The following is a 17,191-nucleotide window of genomic DNA, read 5'->3' on the forward strand; positions in this document are numbered from 1 at the left end:
GTATCTCCCGCCAACCGAGGATCACCGACGACGTGATCTTCCCAGGACGAGTGAGGATCATCGTCCTTCCTACGACGATCCAGCCTGATTCGACTGCAGCCGTCAGCGAGCAACGGAAGCAGTTCGCATAAAGGAAGCCTGCCTGTCTTCACCGATCGCTATACTCAACTGTCCGATAAGTTGCTAGATATTTCCCTGCGAAGATTCGTGCCGTCTCAGTTATCTCTGTTCTCGTCCGCCGCTTTGGGGCGAATCTACTGTAAGCGTTAAGTAGAATACGCATGTTCGCGAAAGTCGTGGTTCCCAGTCAGACGTCGGACGTAACGTGCCGCGTGGACAAAAGGTTGTATCGCATTTGAGAGCGTCCAGTAAGGGGAATGGGTCGCGGAACGATAGTTTTCGCGAAAGTCAGACTCCGGGACGTAACACATATAATATTCATGCAAATTAATATTTATATACTTACTTGATTTTTTATTTATTCCTAGCGCATCACATCATTGACCAGTGCATCAATATCCACTGAAATCCTTGAGGTTGCCACTCTCATCAAAGATGACAATGACCAACTTGACAAGCTGGAGCGATATTTGGATTTAACAAATTTCATCGTTGAAAATGCCGCTTCGCATTTGTATGTCGTTCCAAACATCGAGCATATTCTCAGGCCGAAATCTATTCATTTCGGATATTTCTCCATAGGAAGTAGTTTAAAAAATTCTTGGCCATGCTCTCTTCTGCTCATTGCAAATGGATCTGCTTGCAAATTACACAATTCCAGACGGTATTCTTGTTTCTGGTTCCTGATTTCACATCCTTGCGGATTATTAAATAATTGAAGATCCTGATCCAATGTATTGAAGTCTTGAAACCTTGATTAGAATTCTTTTGCTATTTCCTCTAAAATTGGCACTATTTTGTCAAAATTTGCAGTTCTGTATTCATCAGCAATCTGCTTGCATGCTGGAAAATTGTGCAGCTCGGACGATTTAATTTCTGCTATGAATAAGTCGATTTGGTTCCTAAATCCATAAATGTTACATATCAAATCAGAAATTGTTTGATTCTGCGTTTGCAATCTACTGTTTAAGCAATTTAGATGCTTGGTTATATCTGTGATAAATGCTAAATTGCATAAAAATTCAATATCATCCATTTTTTTGATGATGTCTTCATCTAACTTCGAATTTGTTTGGAGAAATTCCAAAATCTCCTTCCTCAAAGCGAAGAATCTTTCTAAAGTTTTTCCTGCGCTGAGCCAGCGGATTTCGCAATACAATGAGAGGTCATTGTAAATAGCATCAACGCTTTCGAGAAATAATCTAAACTTCCTGTGGGATAAAGATTTATTTCCACCCCTAATTGTGTTTACAATTTTTGCCCACACTGATAATTTTTCCACATAATGCCTCTTGATGTATAATGCAGTGGAACGTCGGGCAATTGATTCCATGCTTCCGTAATAGGCCTCTCAACCCTTTTTCCTGTCCTACCATTGCCCTTGCGCCGTCCGTAACAATTGCGGTGCATTTTGAAAATCCTCCATACTCTTCTACCGTCTTGTAGAATGCTGCAAATATGTCTTTTCCTTGTGTCGTTTCAAGCTCGGCACTACTTCTAGCAGCTCTTCCGTAATTTGGAATTTATCGTCTATCGACCGCACAAAAATACACAATTGACTTATGTCGACGACATCAGTGCTCTCGTCTAAGTACAAGGAAAAATATTTGCAATCATTTAACATCGCTTTTAATTTTTTAGAAATATGTACGTCTATGCTCTCAATACGCGAGGTAATTGTACGGCGCGATAATGGCACCGCTTCATATTTCTTGGCAGCTATTTCATCGCCAAATGCCTTTGCCATTTCAATGGCACATCTTTTAACAAATTCACCATCCGTGTAACTTTTTTTGCTACGCGCAATTTCTAAGGCGATTGCAAACGATGCTGCGACAGATTGCTGTTGGTGCGTTCGTATTTCTTTTTCCACATATCCACGTCGCTCTTTCATTTTTTTCAATAGTTCTGCTCGGTACGATGCAGGGAATGTCTTGTAAAATTCCGCATGGTGCGTATCATAATGTCTGGAAAGATTGCTTCTCTTCATAGACAAACTCTTGTTGCATATTAAGCATCGGGGCTGACCGTTCCAATCAACAACAAAGAATTCTTTCTCCCAGCTTTCTTGAAATGAGCGCACCTCTCCATCTGCATTACGATTTCTGCTTTCACTGGCCATGGTGTGTATCAACACAACAAAAATATGGACAATAACACCACACAATAAAAAAAAATGAATAACAACACAACAACAATAACAAAAAATGAGATAACACAATAACCAAAATTAACGAAAAAAACAGCGATGAAGAGACGGTGTGTAGCGTACGATAGCAAGCGACTTACTAGTCGCAGCTACAAACTTTTCTTCAAATTCTTTCGGCTCTGCGAATTTTTTACCTGAGTTCACCTGTACCTGTGAATCATCCCTATCATAAAAATTAAAGGAATTGGTAAATGCCGCTAGTTCCACAGCTTCGGGCAAGGGTCTTATGTGCGTGTACATGTTTACATAGTAGTGGTGAGTAACCTGCCGGTACAGCATCGCGGGGGTGCTCGTGCTAAGGCTAAGGCTAAGGCTAAGGGAAGAGTCGGAGCGGCCGTGGTGGGGACCAGAGTGGCCAGACGAGTCCGACCTTGGGACTCGCGAGGGGAATACAGTACCCCTTCTCTGATGACCAGCAATATGCGCAAGCGCGACGGGGATCGAGTAAGGCGCATGGGAGACACGTTGCGTTTGTGCGATGGGGACGCAACAATGACAGATGCCATATTACAAGTTTTAGGTTATTGCCGCATATCGAACCTATTATCTAATGAAATGAATCATATGAATCGTTCTAGATATTATCAACATTCTTTATTATAAATAAAATGAATTGTAACATGTGGGAGTTTCAGTTGTGAAATGAAGTATGCTTATTATGTATAATATGTATGTTGAAAAAAATGTTGAAATCTGTACTACTGAGTTACATTCCAGTAAAATCATAAATGTCCTAAAAATAAATCATAATCTATTTTAACACTTTTAAGGAATAGACATAGCAAGTTTTGAAACTACCTTTTTCAATGCATATCTTAAAAAGTTGTAGTGAGATTTATTAATGAACTCTACGAACTGAACACTCAGAGCATCACATAATACAATCAAATACAATACGATACAATAAAATATAATAAACAAATACACACACACCAAAATAAGCAAACAAATACTCAATATATATCACTGTCATTGCCGCTATTCTCAGTTTCACCAGCGAGCAAGGTTCCAGGTGATTTTTTTGGTATTTCTTCTCTATTGTACATTTGGACATTAAATAATTCTAACATCTGATCTGTTATTTGGAAACTAGAAGCATCAATTTGTTTTGATTGCAAATATAATTTAATACGTGTAAGATCGCGAATCGTGTGTGTATCTAACATATTTCTTTTTTTTATCTTTTATGTCTGTTATCATGGAAAAATATCTTTCCACATGTGCATTTGAATGCGGCAATGACAAGCATATTAACGCAAGTTTTGCAATTTCATCGTACAACAAATTATCAGATTCATCCTTTAAATTCCTAACGGTGCTCCAAAATTCAACAACATCTAATCGTTTCAACTTATTTCTTTCTCGTGCGGTAGGTTTTATGCCTAATAAGAACCACTGGTGTAACGCTTTTTAACTTCTGACTGTTTAGCAAAATATAAAGCTATTTCTGGACACACACGCTTCGCGATCTTACACGTATTAAATTATATTTGCAATCAAAACAAATTGATGCTTCCAGCTTCCAAATAACAGATCAAATGTTAGAATTATTTAATGCCCAAATGTACAATAGAGAAGAAATACCAAAAAAATCACCTGGAACCTTGCTCGCTGGTGAAACTGAGAATAGCGGCAATGACAGTGATATATATTGAGTATTTGTTTGCTTATTTTGGTGTGTGTGTGTGTATTTGTTTATTATATTTTATTGTATCGTATTGTATTTGATTGTGTTATGTGACGCTCTGAGTGTTCAGTTCGTAGAGTTCATTAATAAATCTCACTCTTGGCGGACAGCTTCACTGGCAATAACTGAATAGTTCTTATTTGAACGCCCACGCCAGTCATCCTTTCCCGTAGCGTATATATCTAGCTGATAGGCTATATTGTCCTACAATTTTAATGTATATCACTGTATTATGTATAATATATTTATTATATTCACACAATATTTTTAGTTCTACAATTTGTGTCATCTTCCCAATACTAAACTTTTTAAGATATGCATTGAAAAAGGTAGTTTCAAAACTTGATATGTCCATTCCTTAAAAGTGTTAAAATAGATTATGATTTATTTTTAGGACATTTATGATTTTACTGGTATGTAACTCAGTAGTACAGATTTCAACATTTTTTTCAACATACATATTATACATAATAAGCATACTTAATTTCACAACTGAAACTCCCACATGTTACAATTCATTTTATTTATAATAAAGAATGTTGATAATATCTAGAACGATTCATATGATTCATTTCATTAGGTAATAGGTTCGATATGCGGCAATAACCTAAAACTTGTAATATGTCATCTGTCATTGTTGCGTCCCCATCGCGCAAGCGCAACGTGTCTCCCATGCGCCTTACTCGATCCCCGTCGCGCTTGCGCATATTGCTGGTCATCAGAGAAGGGGTACTGTATTCCCCTCGCGAGTCCCAAGGTCGGACTCGTCTGGCTACTCTGGTGGGGAGTTACTTGCCGACCAAGCCAAGAGGAGAAGCAGCAACATGTGTTCCCCGAGCCAACCGCGCCCAGGCCTGCTCTACCGACTGAGCTAGCCGGGCATGTTTGCCACCCTAGCCTGCCGCGGCCCAAGGCACGTTCTGGCTCTTCGCGCATGGGTCAGAATGTCCCGTCCCAAGTGGATTTCGGCTGATTTCGGTATTGCGAAATAGACCTTCAATTTTTTAAAAAGTGGTCCACTATGAAAACACGGCATTTGTTCAAAAAATTGCAAAATAAATGGTGGAAAGAAACATTTTTCTCAAATAACAACATTTTGAGTGGATAAAAACAATTTTTAAGATATCGAAAAATCCTTTGAGATTCCTTCATAGGTCACTAAAGACTACAACATATTTAAATTTGGACAGAATCCGAAATTTTACTCGAAAAAGTGTCGCGTGGTATGACCCTATTATGTATAAGGGGTTTGCGTCACCCGGTACACGCTTGCTTGAACGCGGATACGCATATGTCGGTAAGTTGCAGCATTTTGGAAGCCACGATTGACAAAACATTATCGTGGAATATTCTCGAAAGGATAATGCGATATTGTTTCTTGGCGTAGACGCAGTCTCTCACGTCTAGACGCAGTTCTGATGAAGTATGACGAATGGAGTATAAAAGGCGCTGGGACAACAAAACGGAGATTCCACTTTTAAGGAGATCATGCGTTCTTACCCAGGCATCACCATAACAAAACAAAATTCGATTTTCAGGGTGTATCCTAGAAATTTCGGTAAGATTTTATAGAGTTTTACAATATTACGTATGCAGAGAGAGACGCTACCGTTGGTGACTCTTGACCCTTCCGGAGATATGTGTCGAAACAGAGGGTCTATTTAAGAACAAAGGGCTCACTCAAAATCGGATCATAGTGGGGCTTTTGCAAGCGATGCAGCGAGTTATATAATTTCTAAGATTCAGTTTTAATCGGAAGTAGCACGTGGCCCTCACCATCGCTTAGGACCGATTTTGGGTACTATATGTATAAAGGCATTGATCCCTTTTATTAGTTGGGTTGATTCAAGTGAACACGCGCAGTACGTATCGTTCCACGACGAAAGCCATTGCGAGCAAGATCGGGTGTTAAAGTCCTTGTCGAGCACTCTGTAGTAGATCGCCCCCGCATTTCTCGGTTCGTCAAAACTGAGAGCGTTTAGTCCGCGAAACCGCGACACATTACTCTCAACATTTGTATCTATCATTTATTATCAAGAATATACTATTTGTATTAATCCATTCGGAGTTCATTTCCATTAGGCATACTCCTTTTCGATTTTCCAGTAGCTAGTATCGTATGACGATACACCTTTGCCGCTCGAGGTGTATCTATTCAAATCAATAAGTTACGAGACAGCGGAACCACGACCCTATCCTTTATAGTGGCGACCCAGTGGTGAAATAGACATTGGCTAGGCCTATGTGTACTCTTCCTACCTAGACCCGAAATATCTCTAAATCCAAACTCCTCTCGGTTCCCGCATCACTGCCAGAACCTCGGCTCGTAACAACAATAAGTAAATTTATCATATCACGTTCTTTTTTGGTCCGTCGTCATGATTCAATCAATATCCACGATCTTGAAACTTGAATCGTTAGGAGTTGGTAGAAGACTCGAGTGTTGATGAAAATTGACGAAGAAACGTTCGAAAGGGCAATTCTTGAATGCTTACTTAGCAACAAGAGGTACGGTCGTTATGATTATTAATAATTTCATGACAAGTCGATCACTCTGCCCCGGGCACATATCGAACTGTTTACCGCAGGTCTCTCAAAGTTTACGCTTTGTTATGGTTTACGCTGACCCAACTTACTTGACCACGTCAGTGTACACGGGCTGTTTCGTTTAAACTTTGGGGCATTTTGTAAATACAGCGAAAATCAGAATTTGGAAGCGCACTTTGCATAAAGTATCTCGACCCTGTTATCTTTGCAATATTCATGATAAAGGCTAAATATTAGCACTGCTAAGTGATTCAGATTACTCGTATCTGAAATGTATGAATAGATTTGCATTCGTTCTTAAATAATGAAATTCATGCGATTACTAAGACTTTGCGCTTACTAATTAATTACCAGACTGTATGCTGTACATGTTAATGCATTTCTAGCTTTTCTTCATTTACAAAACGCGGTAAAAAATGAAGATATTTTTGAATGCTAAATATGTCGTTTCCACGATGCAATTTAATACATTAATTTCTGTTTTCACAAATCAGTGTGTAGAAATTAAGAGAATTTGCATGAAAATTACAATCTATTAAATGAATCAAAGTTTCTTTGAACCTACAAGGCATAAGAAAAATACGAAAGTATAATTGCTATAATAAATATTGTGTATTTTCTATTCTTGTATTATTAAATAAGTTGCTCTGATATATTATAAAATGCACTAAAAAGGAGAAAATAATCTTTTTAGGCATTAGTGACTATAAATAGAAACGTGTATAGTCATTAATGCCTACAAAAATTATTTTCTCCTTTTTAGTGCATTTTAATATAAGCGTGGTTTTTAGAAAGTTTTTTTTAATATATTTTTTTATATTATTGAATCTGGTAAATTCTGTTCGAAAATATTTACATACCCTGCTACTGTTAATATCCCGCCTATAAAATGTAAATTGCCAACATCATTTGCAGAAAAACAACCCCAAACGCATGATCCTCCACCATGTTTTGTTATCGCCGTTGATTTAAAGCATTCACCTTGCTTTCTCCACATACATATTTTGTTTAAAAACAAATCACCAGATTTCTGGAAGAAATCGGCGACGAGTCAAAATTTGAACTTCGATGTTGTAATAGAAGAAAATGTGTATGGATTATTTTCCCACCATTTATTTTGCAATTGTTTGAAACAAATGCCGTTTTCATAGCACTTTTTAAAAAATTGAAAAAAATGGGATTATAGCACACAAAGTGTTCCCTTTACGGACATCTTTTTACAAAGATGGACATTTGAAAATTGACGAAACTAAAATTATTTGAAGTGGACGCTGCACCGCGATATATGTACAGTCTCGGACGTCCGAAGAACACAGTGGGCAGTGGGATGAAATTTCATATCGGAATGAAATTTCCATTAAAATTCATAAAAATTTCTCTCTACTTTATTAGCGAAAAATGTGTCTTTTTTAACTTGCGGAACTTATTTCTTTTTAATTGTAGATTATTTTGCAGGATATTCCATATAAGGTGGAGTGGGGTAAGTCCGTCTACGGGGCAAGTCCGTTAATTGGTTATTTTTATTATAATATGAACGAAATTTCTCTAGCTAGTATTTATTAATTTAGTATAAGTTAGTATGAACTATTCTACATAGATGTCGCCCAAGAATAAAAGTGTTTTCCTCGCTTAAATCAACCAATCGCAAACAGTCACGTGCGAGGTACACACACAACTTTGAGGTTACCCTGAACGTGCAATAGTGGTTTACAAGTTATTAATATCTTCTGTGTTGCTATTTTAGGTGAGTACAACAAATATTGATGTAGGTTTACATTAAATAAACCGTTTTTATTGTATTTTTTAAAATTTATTGAGAAAAACACTAAGATGATCTTGCCCCGTAAATATTACTACATGGGGCAAGTCCGTACTATCACGGTGGGGTAAGTCCGTACTGTATGCGTAATTATAAAACTAAACAATATAATTAAATGCAATAAGAAGCATTTTAAAGCAGGCTTGTTAATAATTCTTTTCTTGCCCCGTAGCACTTGAAACAAGGTTCGAAAGCATTTTTAACTCTCAGAGACCGACTTGCCCCATTTTCGGGGCAAGTGCGTCCTAGTTGACATTTTGTACAATATCCTATCAAAGTGATAATTTTTAAGCAAAATTAGAATCCTGCATAATACTAATTCATCAGTAATAACTGTGGCAAAAGTTTGATAGCAAGAACGTTAAGTTTTTACATACTAGACTGAAAATACATCAGTTTAAAGTCCAACTTTGCAAAAACTAGGGTGGACTTACCTCACTCCACCTTATGCTATTATATCGCTAGTAAAATATACTACAACTTCCTCCTCTTCGGTTTGTAAGTAGAAATTATCGCAAACACCCTGTACACCAGTAGCAGATTATATCGGCATTTTTGTAAGGGTTACAAAGAAAAAGCGGTATAATCCTGTATAAGTCCCTGGTACTAAAGGGGTTGACTGTATAGCAGTGTTAAACCGTTATTTTCGGCCATTTCGAGTTCCTCCCTTGCACAATTGCTATAATGTATGTACATTCGCCGCGGAGGTTGGGATTCCGGGGAGTTTTGCGAAACGAAACGGATCCGCGGCGGGTGTCCTCACGGTTGCAAAACGCAAAACTTCGCAGACGAACCGCGCCATGTTAATTCCGGATTCCTGTTCGCCGCTTTGAAGATCGTCTTGTCTACGGAGCGGTACACGCGCCTCGCCGAATACCAGCCTAGGTAATCTACTTCCGGAAAGTTCCATCGAGCTCAGGTTAAGTCGGTTGCACTGGGTAAGCTTGGGTGTTACCACGGCTGATGAATCCGAAGTACCTCTAGAGCGGGGTTAGCGAAAGGTAACGCTGTACACCGAGGAAGACACGTACAACCATTCCTGGCGTGACACCTTCTTCGGTATCTCTCGACTGTTGCTGAACTCGCCGTACGTTATTCCTTTTTGTGAAGTCATCTATGAAATCGTCTAAAGGGATAATCACGATAAACTAACCAAGTAAATATCTCTATACACGCATTACGTATCGGCGGCTATACAGAGAGTCCCATTTTAAATTCCCATGTTTAACATTGGCAGAATATACTCAAACCTCTCAGAAGACAAGTGTAACTTTGAAAAACCGTCGTAAAAGTTATTTATATTTTTTGTAATTACACGGCATCCTAGAGAGCTAAAAATTTGAAAAAATTGGAGAATAGTCTTGATGACAGTACGTTATTATTACATTAATTTCCAGTTTTAAAGTTCAATATAAAATCTGTATCTTTGGGGATTTTTTCGTGTTTCTTACTTTTTACAACGAGAGTTTGAAACTGAAAAATCGGTAAAAATTCTTAAATATGTAGTCTGAATGTGGTCGAATAAGTTAGAATTTTATGAGGAAAATATAGAAAATCTGAATTTTCATTTGTTCCTCGTAACTACCCTTCCAGATGATATATACGGCTGGAACTTAGCAGAGAAAGTGTTCTTTCTGATCAAAATCAGCTGAAAGGCATTTTTCACCCCATTAACAATGCAAGAGAAATTGATTAAGAGCGAGATCGAGAGAGAGAAAGCGAGAGAGAGAGAGAGAGAGAGAAGAGAGAGTGCAGTTGAAGGGAAGTCAGTCATAGTCATCAGTCGTCAGTGGAAAGTTGAGAGTTACGAGTTAAGGGTAGGAAATTGAGAGTTGGAGATTGTAGTCGTTATCGGCAGTTTAGTAATCAGTAGTTTAGTTTAACTGTTAGTTTAGTTTAACTCTTATTCGCGCAACTACTGTATTAGTTTTATTTCCTTTCCCCTTACATAAATCAATTAATTATACGTGATACATCACATAGGAAATAATCTTTTCAGTCCTACGTTGACCGTAAAGTGTGTAAAGTTATCTCGGAGAATTTCCAAAGAAGAAAGTGTTTTATTAATTGTTGTGATGATGCTTATAAAACTGAAAACGAGCGAGTGCATATTTCCGCTTCAATAATATTGATTAATACGGGAAGATGTGTGGAAAGAACTTATTTCTAGCACACAGATGCTAGCTCACGATTTTCGGCAATAAATGGTGAAAATCGGCAATTTTTACCATCTTCAAACTTTGTAGCTCATTGCAAAGTCGACCGATTTTGACGAAATTTTCAGAATATGTTTAATTGATACAGATCTACAAAACGTATTTTTTAACTTTTCAATATAGGCCCACATAAAAAAGTTAAAAATTCAACTTTTAGTATTTTTTCAACAATTCCGATGAATTGCAATTTTTGAAAAAATTTCTTTTCACATCCTTTAGTAAACTAATTGCTCTGGCTTCCCAACAAAGTTCAAATCGTATAGCACAATATTAAAAAAGTTATCGTCTTCTTTAGAGCGGTCTTAAACTTTTGTCCGCTACTGTATATACAGGGTGGTCATTTTATCTGAAGACATTGAAATATCTCGAGAACTATGCATCGGATCAAAACAAGTAATGAAAGTGGGTAATGAAAGTTGTTCGTCGCGAGGGGGGACATCCAATGATACCAAACTCGACCCCCCACCGCCATCCCCTGGGGGTGGGAGAGGGAATTATTTCAAAATCTTCAATGAGAATCCCTTTTTTATAGCAAATCTTGGTTCTCCATTGATTAGAATCATTTATATACCGGGTGGTTCACTACAAACAGGCCACCTAAATAGCTACGTTAGGATTAGAGATAGAAGAAAATGTTAGAGAGAAAAGTTGTATTGTTAAAGGGGGAAAATATGGTGATATAAAAAAATGTTCCGATTGTAGTCGTTTTTAAGGTCTTTTGAAGGTCATCGATGATTTTTAAATAGCGCCATATATTTTAACTTCACAGTGTTGTAGCTGATGTCAAGACGAGTACAATGACGTGTGGTACACTATGACCTTCAAATGACCTTGGACTCCTTAATAGATATAATTTGACTACTCTGTTTGATCAACGGAAATTTAATTTCTTCAGCCATTAGGTCTCATAACATGTATTCCGTCCTACACTGCCTAATTCACGGAACTTTTTAACTAAATTTGAATAGGTAGAACGAGATGGACATCTGCGACCAGGAAGTCGGTCTTTTTAATGACGAACAGCTTCTCGAAGACATTGAAATCTTTTGTAATAAATGGAAATAAGATCGGTCTTATGCTCGTTTGAGTAACGCATCGTTAAACGGTTATTGATAAACAGATACACTCGCAATAATTCGATGACAATAAATTACTCGGCATACATACCAGTAGTTTGTTGATAATCTTGTTTGTGTACGCTTAGAGATCACCTTCCGTTAACGGAATTTGTGTTGTGAGACCTAATGGCTGAAGAAATTATTTCCGTTGATCAAACAGAGTAGTCAAACTATATGTATTAATGAGTCCAAGGTCATTTGAAGGTCATAGTGTACTACATCATTGTACTCGTCTTGACATCAGCTACAACACTGTGAAGTTACAAATATATGGTGCTATTTAAAAATCATCGATGACCTTCAAAAGACCTTAAAAACGACTACAATCGGAACATTTTTTTATATCACCATATTTGCCCCCTTTAACAGTACAACTTTTCTTTCTAACATTTTCTTCTATCTCTAATTCTAACGGAGCTATTTAGGTGGCCTGTTTGTCGTGAACCACCCGGTATATAGTACTGTGTAATAAAAATACTTGTTAGTTTTATTATTCCAAAATCTCCTAACATATTGTATTCTAGGTCACAAGAAATGTCTTGGTTTCGGAGTCAAAACTGCTTTGATTGCAATGGATTTAAATCGCTTTGAATTTTTGCCTATAATGTAGGTGAACTATTAAGATTACATGTCATAAAAAGACGGGGATTATGAAAAAGCAATTTTATTGAGTTTAATATGCATTATGAAAATAAATAATTTTTGAGCATTTCACAAAAGTGAGGGTTGCATGGTTCTTTAACAAAAATCATACAAAATCGACGTTTGGTATCTATTCTTGCAGAACGGTCTACAAGTAGCATAATTTACCAACGAATTTCAGAAGTGATTCTACAAGTGGAACGGTCGCTAAAAGAAAGTTGTGGCTTTCAAAGGAGAGTAGGTACATTGATGGGAACATCATTCTTATAGGCCAAGTACCAACCCTTATCCTTGTTACATCACAAAAAAGATAGTTTACGGGCAGACCTCGTATGTTCGTCTGAGAAAAGAGAGAAAAAAGAGATAGCCTCCTTGTAGAAAATGTCTGTCACTATAGACGCTTGATGTGCTGTTGTCCACGTTTATGGTCATTTGGTCACGTTAGAAGCGGTTCAAGCAGCCGATGCTCGTCGCAGGCCACAGCTTTCTGCGTTCGATCACAGCAAAGGCGACGTCGATATAGATAACAGGAGGAAAACGACGACCTGATCCTCGTTGGAATTCAAGGCAGAGATGGAACACCGTCGAAAGCAATGGCACTAATACGATTAATACAGTAGAAACGGAATCATTGCTTCGAGATTGAAGAAGCGACAATATTGTTGCGGTCAGAACCAAACACCATTCCGAGGTAACGTGTAGATCTTTTAGTTGTAGCGATCTTAAAACTATATCACTGGGAGGAAGGTAAACTTATCTCGGATGCTTTGAACAGATTCTATTAAATAACCTTAAGGCTCAATCGCCTTTTTCTGGATCTAGAAATTCTTCCGTAGAAAACTCTTAGATTGTTATCGTTGAATTTGTTGCTTTTTTTAGCAACATAACAATAAGCCTTGTATTATATGTAGGATTTTAGGAAAAAGCCTTCAGAAGACCTTGAAAACGACAAGAATCTAAACATTTTTTTTTATATAACCATATTTGCCTCCTTTAACGGTATAACTTTTCTCTCTAATATTTTCTTCTATCTTCAAATCTAACATAACTATTTAGGTGGCTTGTTTCTCGTGAATCACCCGGTATGTGTGTAAAGTATAAAATGATACATTTAATAATAAGTAGACTGCGGATCTTTATGGAAAATAAAAATTTTTTACCTGAATTGCAACAAACTGGAGTGAAATAGAAATTTATTTACTTGTAACTGTAAAGGAATAGCAGGGTCGTGGAAGGAGGTGAAAGGTAACGGCACTAGAACGGTTAGCTTAGTTTTTTAACAGCGAGAGTCAATGTCCAGTTTATTTAAAACCTAAAGCTAACTTATTTAAACTAAAGAAACCCGACACCAGTTAACACTAATCGAACGCAAAGAAAAGAACTAGAATTAAGAGAAAACGAAAGATAACAAGAATTAAGAAAAGAAAGACAAAAGAAAAGGCACAAGAAGCGCAAGGGTCTTGATCTTCGAGGTAGCGAGGTTTAGCTAAAGCAAAGCTATAGCGTTAAACAAAGATTCACCGCTCAAGCAAAGCGGGAATGGAAAGAAACTACAGTAATTTTAATCGCTCAAGCAAAGCGGTAGTTTTAAGCTGAAAGTCTTAATCGCTTAAGTGAAGCGGGAGTTCGAACAGCAACTGACTCTTCGGGTAATCAGCTGTGCCCTAAAAGTCAGAACGGTGGGGGGAGAGGAGAAAAGGAGCCTCTATGGTAGCGAATCATTGTTATGGTTTTGGCAGCCCCTTCACCTCTCTCTCCCCTGTTCAATACTAAGTAAGTTGCGTGCCGCCGCATAACTCGCGCGATCCGCAACACCTACTCATTTTTGTTATAAATGTATAAAATCCGCAGTCTGATAATAAATCTGGTTAAATTCATAATTAACGCTTACAAAAACAATTTTTATCTCATAACGTTTATATGTTTCGAGTCAGGTAAAATCTGATTATTTATTCGAATGCTGGACATCAAAATCTATGAGATTACGTGTTTGTAATAATTTCGGCTTAATAAAAAAATATATATAAAAAAATCTTTTTAAAACCATGCTTATATTAAAATGCACCAGAAAGGAGAAAATAAACTTTTTAGACATTAGTGACTATAAATAAAAGCGTGGAGCTCTAAACTATATTGACGTAATCTTCGTGGGCACTCCACGCTTTTATTTATAGTCACTAATGTCTAAAAAGATTATTCTCTCCTTTTTAGTGCATTTTAATATAAGCGTGGTTTTTGAAAAGATTCTTTTATATATTTTTTCTAATTTTAATCTTTTTTAAATGGAACACAAGATATAATGGATACGCGAGATACATATATAGAATGAGGGGATGACTCCGAGAGACGACGTCTCTTGATGGAGTCCGAAATTGTCCGAAATAGAAGTGAATGAACGGAACGCCACAACCACACTGAGCTCCTTCGGTGCGAAATGGGTCAGTGAAGTGGGAATGAGTCGGAGTGGGAACACGTAGTGGAGTAGGAAGCACTGGCGCGCGGAGTGGGGATCGCTGAACGCGATGACGTACTACTGAGCGTCGCGCGGCGAGGTGTGACGGTTAATATAAAATTTTTTTTTCTCCTAGACGCACAGTTCTTTTTTAAAATTTGTTTTTTAATATTGGATTATCATCCAGTTCTGTGCTATGTTTAAAGTTTCAAGTCCCTAGCTCATCGGGAAGTAAATAGTTTAAAATTCGATTACAAGATTTGATGCATACAACAACGACAACTTGGCAAGCTAATATAAGCTTGGTAAAAATGACTTCGTTATTTTCATTATTGGCCTATATATATGTTGGCCTATAACTTTGAGAATATATGTTCGAAATGTTTTAGAACTGATTTATGGGGAAATGTTCTATTTTAATTTTCCGATCGATTTATAGGGTGTTCTTAAGAACATCGTGTTTACAATGCAAAACCAGTTCTTGTACGCAATTCGAGTTTGTCGCACCGTGATATTTTTCCGGAATATAACCGGCACGGTGCGCGACACGAGATTTAGCTGCGAGTTGATTTGCGATTCATCAGCGTGTGTTTTACCCGGGGCACCGCTGGTTAAGTATTCACGACACTTGCCGCGATCAAAGCAACGGAATTTCCCATTCGCGCTCGAAGCGATTAAAACGTCACCGGCTTGGATTGCGTTGAACCACATTCCCAACGAAGTCGGAAGGAAACAAATAATACGACAAAAGCGGGATGAGGAGCCGAGTGTCTCGGGCGAAAGCAAGAAACGGCTTAAGAAGAGGACGAGGGGTGAAAAGTGGCGGACCGATGTGTGTGCTCCCGGCGTTTCGTGCTCAGGGAAGTTTCGTCTTTGCTTTAACGGCGTTGCGTAATGCATTATGCAGGGTGCTGGGACTCTGAGAGAAGGAGAGAAATCATCGGTGTTCCGTCTGCTAACCGTTCCGCTGCGTTCGTTCCCGACGATCGTTGAATCGAGCCCTGTGTCGTGTCGCGTCGCGTCGTTCCACGGAGAAAGTTGTTTCGCCGTTCCGTGCGCGGAATTGACGGAGGTATGCATAATAATTTCAAGTGTCTGGGGATCAAGAGGGAATTCTCACCTTCGAAGAACGGACTTCGAAACGGATTATACACTTCGGGATACAATGATAGCACATGTGTGCTATATCTGCAGGATCTCCCGGAAATGTTGTACTTCTTGGAAAGTTATGATTCCTGAGGTCATTTGAAGTAGTTTTTTCCTTTGCGACAATGTTCTCCGCAGTTTTGTTAAGGAGTTATTAACGAAAAACCACCAGCCTTTATTCTCGTCAGTTCAGTGTCAGTGTCAAAATTGTTTTTTATTGCATCCTGTTGAGTATGCTCGTGGTCGATCAGTAGATCATTCGAGCTTCTCGTAAATTTGCACGTGATGTGCCGACTAATCTTTCTGTACTCGAAGGACCACTTCCCTCAAAGGGAAGAACAAAGTTCACTGTATAGTGTAAAGCAATACTCTATTGTGACTACTAATGTGCGATCCTCAACTACCGCTATAAATTGTCTAAAGACCGACGCTACTACGTCGATAGTCGGAAAGAATCTGGTTCAACGCACGCAGTACAAAAATCAGGAAAGGGCGTCCTTTCCCTCTCCTTTACAATTTTTACAGGGTGGGGATATTGATGGAAAAAAGGGGCGAGTCGCAAGATAAATGTCCACGAGCAACTGGCCAACGAGTGGACCCCGGAAAATAAACAGAGTTCGAATTTCGACGCTGAGGCGACGACAAGACGACACTCGACGTGACATCAGCAGTTGAAGATACGTAGCAATTAAGTGGTGCCCAAGGAAATAAACTACGAGTAGAATTTTGGCGCCTGGCCGATGACGAGACGATTCTCATCGAAAGACACAGGCCAGGCGGGCGCCCTATTCTAAGGAAAACGCATATACAGGGTCTACCCATTAAGTTGTCACCATTTTTTGGCATTTCCGGTAGTGCAATTAAAAAATGTATTAGACAAAAGTTTGTCAGTACTTGGTGAGCTACATGTTCGCCTATCCTTAAATCTGAAAAAATGCTTTTTACGTACAAAACTAAAGGTCACATTGACTCTTTTAAATGGCACCACATGTTTTGGACACCATAGAATTGTTGCTGACGTCGAGACGAATTCAACAGTGTATTATCGTAACGTGATTTATTTTGTACGAAATAATTTTTCATTAAAATTGCGTTTGCAGCAAATTTTCGAGTTCGAGGTAATTTCAAGGTCATAGGATAATACACTGTTGAATTCATCTCGACGTCATCAACAATCTTATGATGTCCAAAACATGTACCATTTAAAAGAGTCAAGTGACCTTTACTTTTTTACG

This window comes from Lasioglossum baleicum, chromosome 2 (genome assembly GCF_051020765.1).
Source record: "Lasioglossum baleicum chromosome 2, iyLasBale1, whole genome shotgun sequence".
Taxonomy (NCBI): Eukaryota; Metazoa; Arthropoda; class Insecta; order Hymenoptera; family Halictidae; genus Lasioglossum; species Lasioglossum baleicum.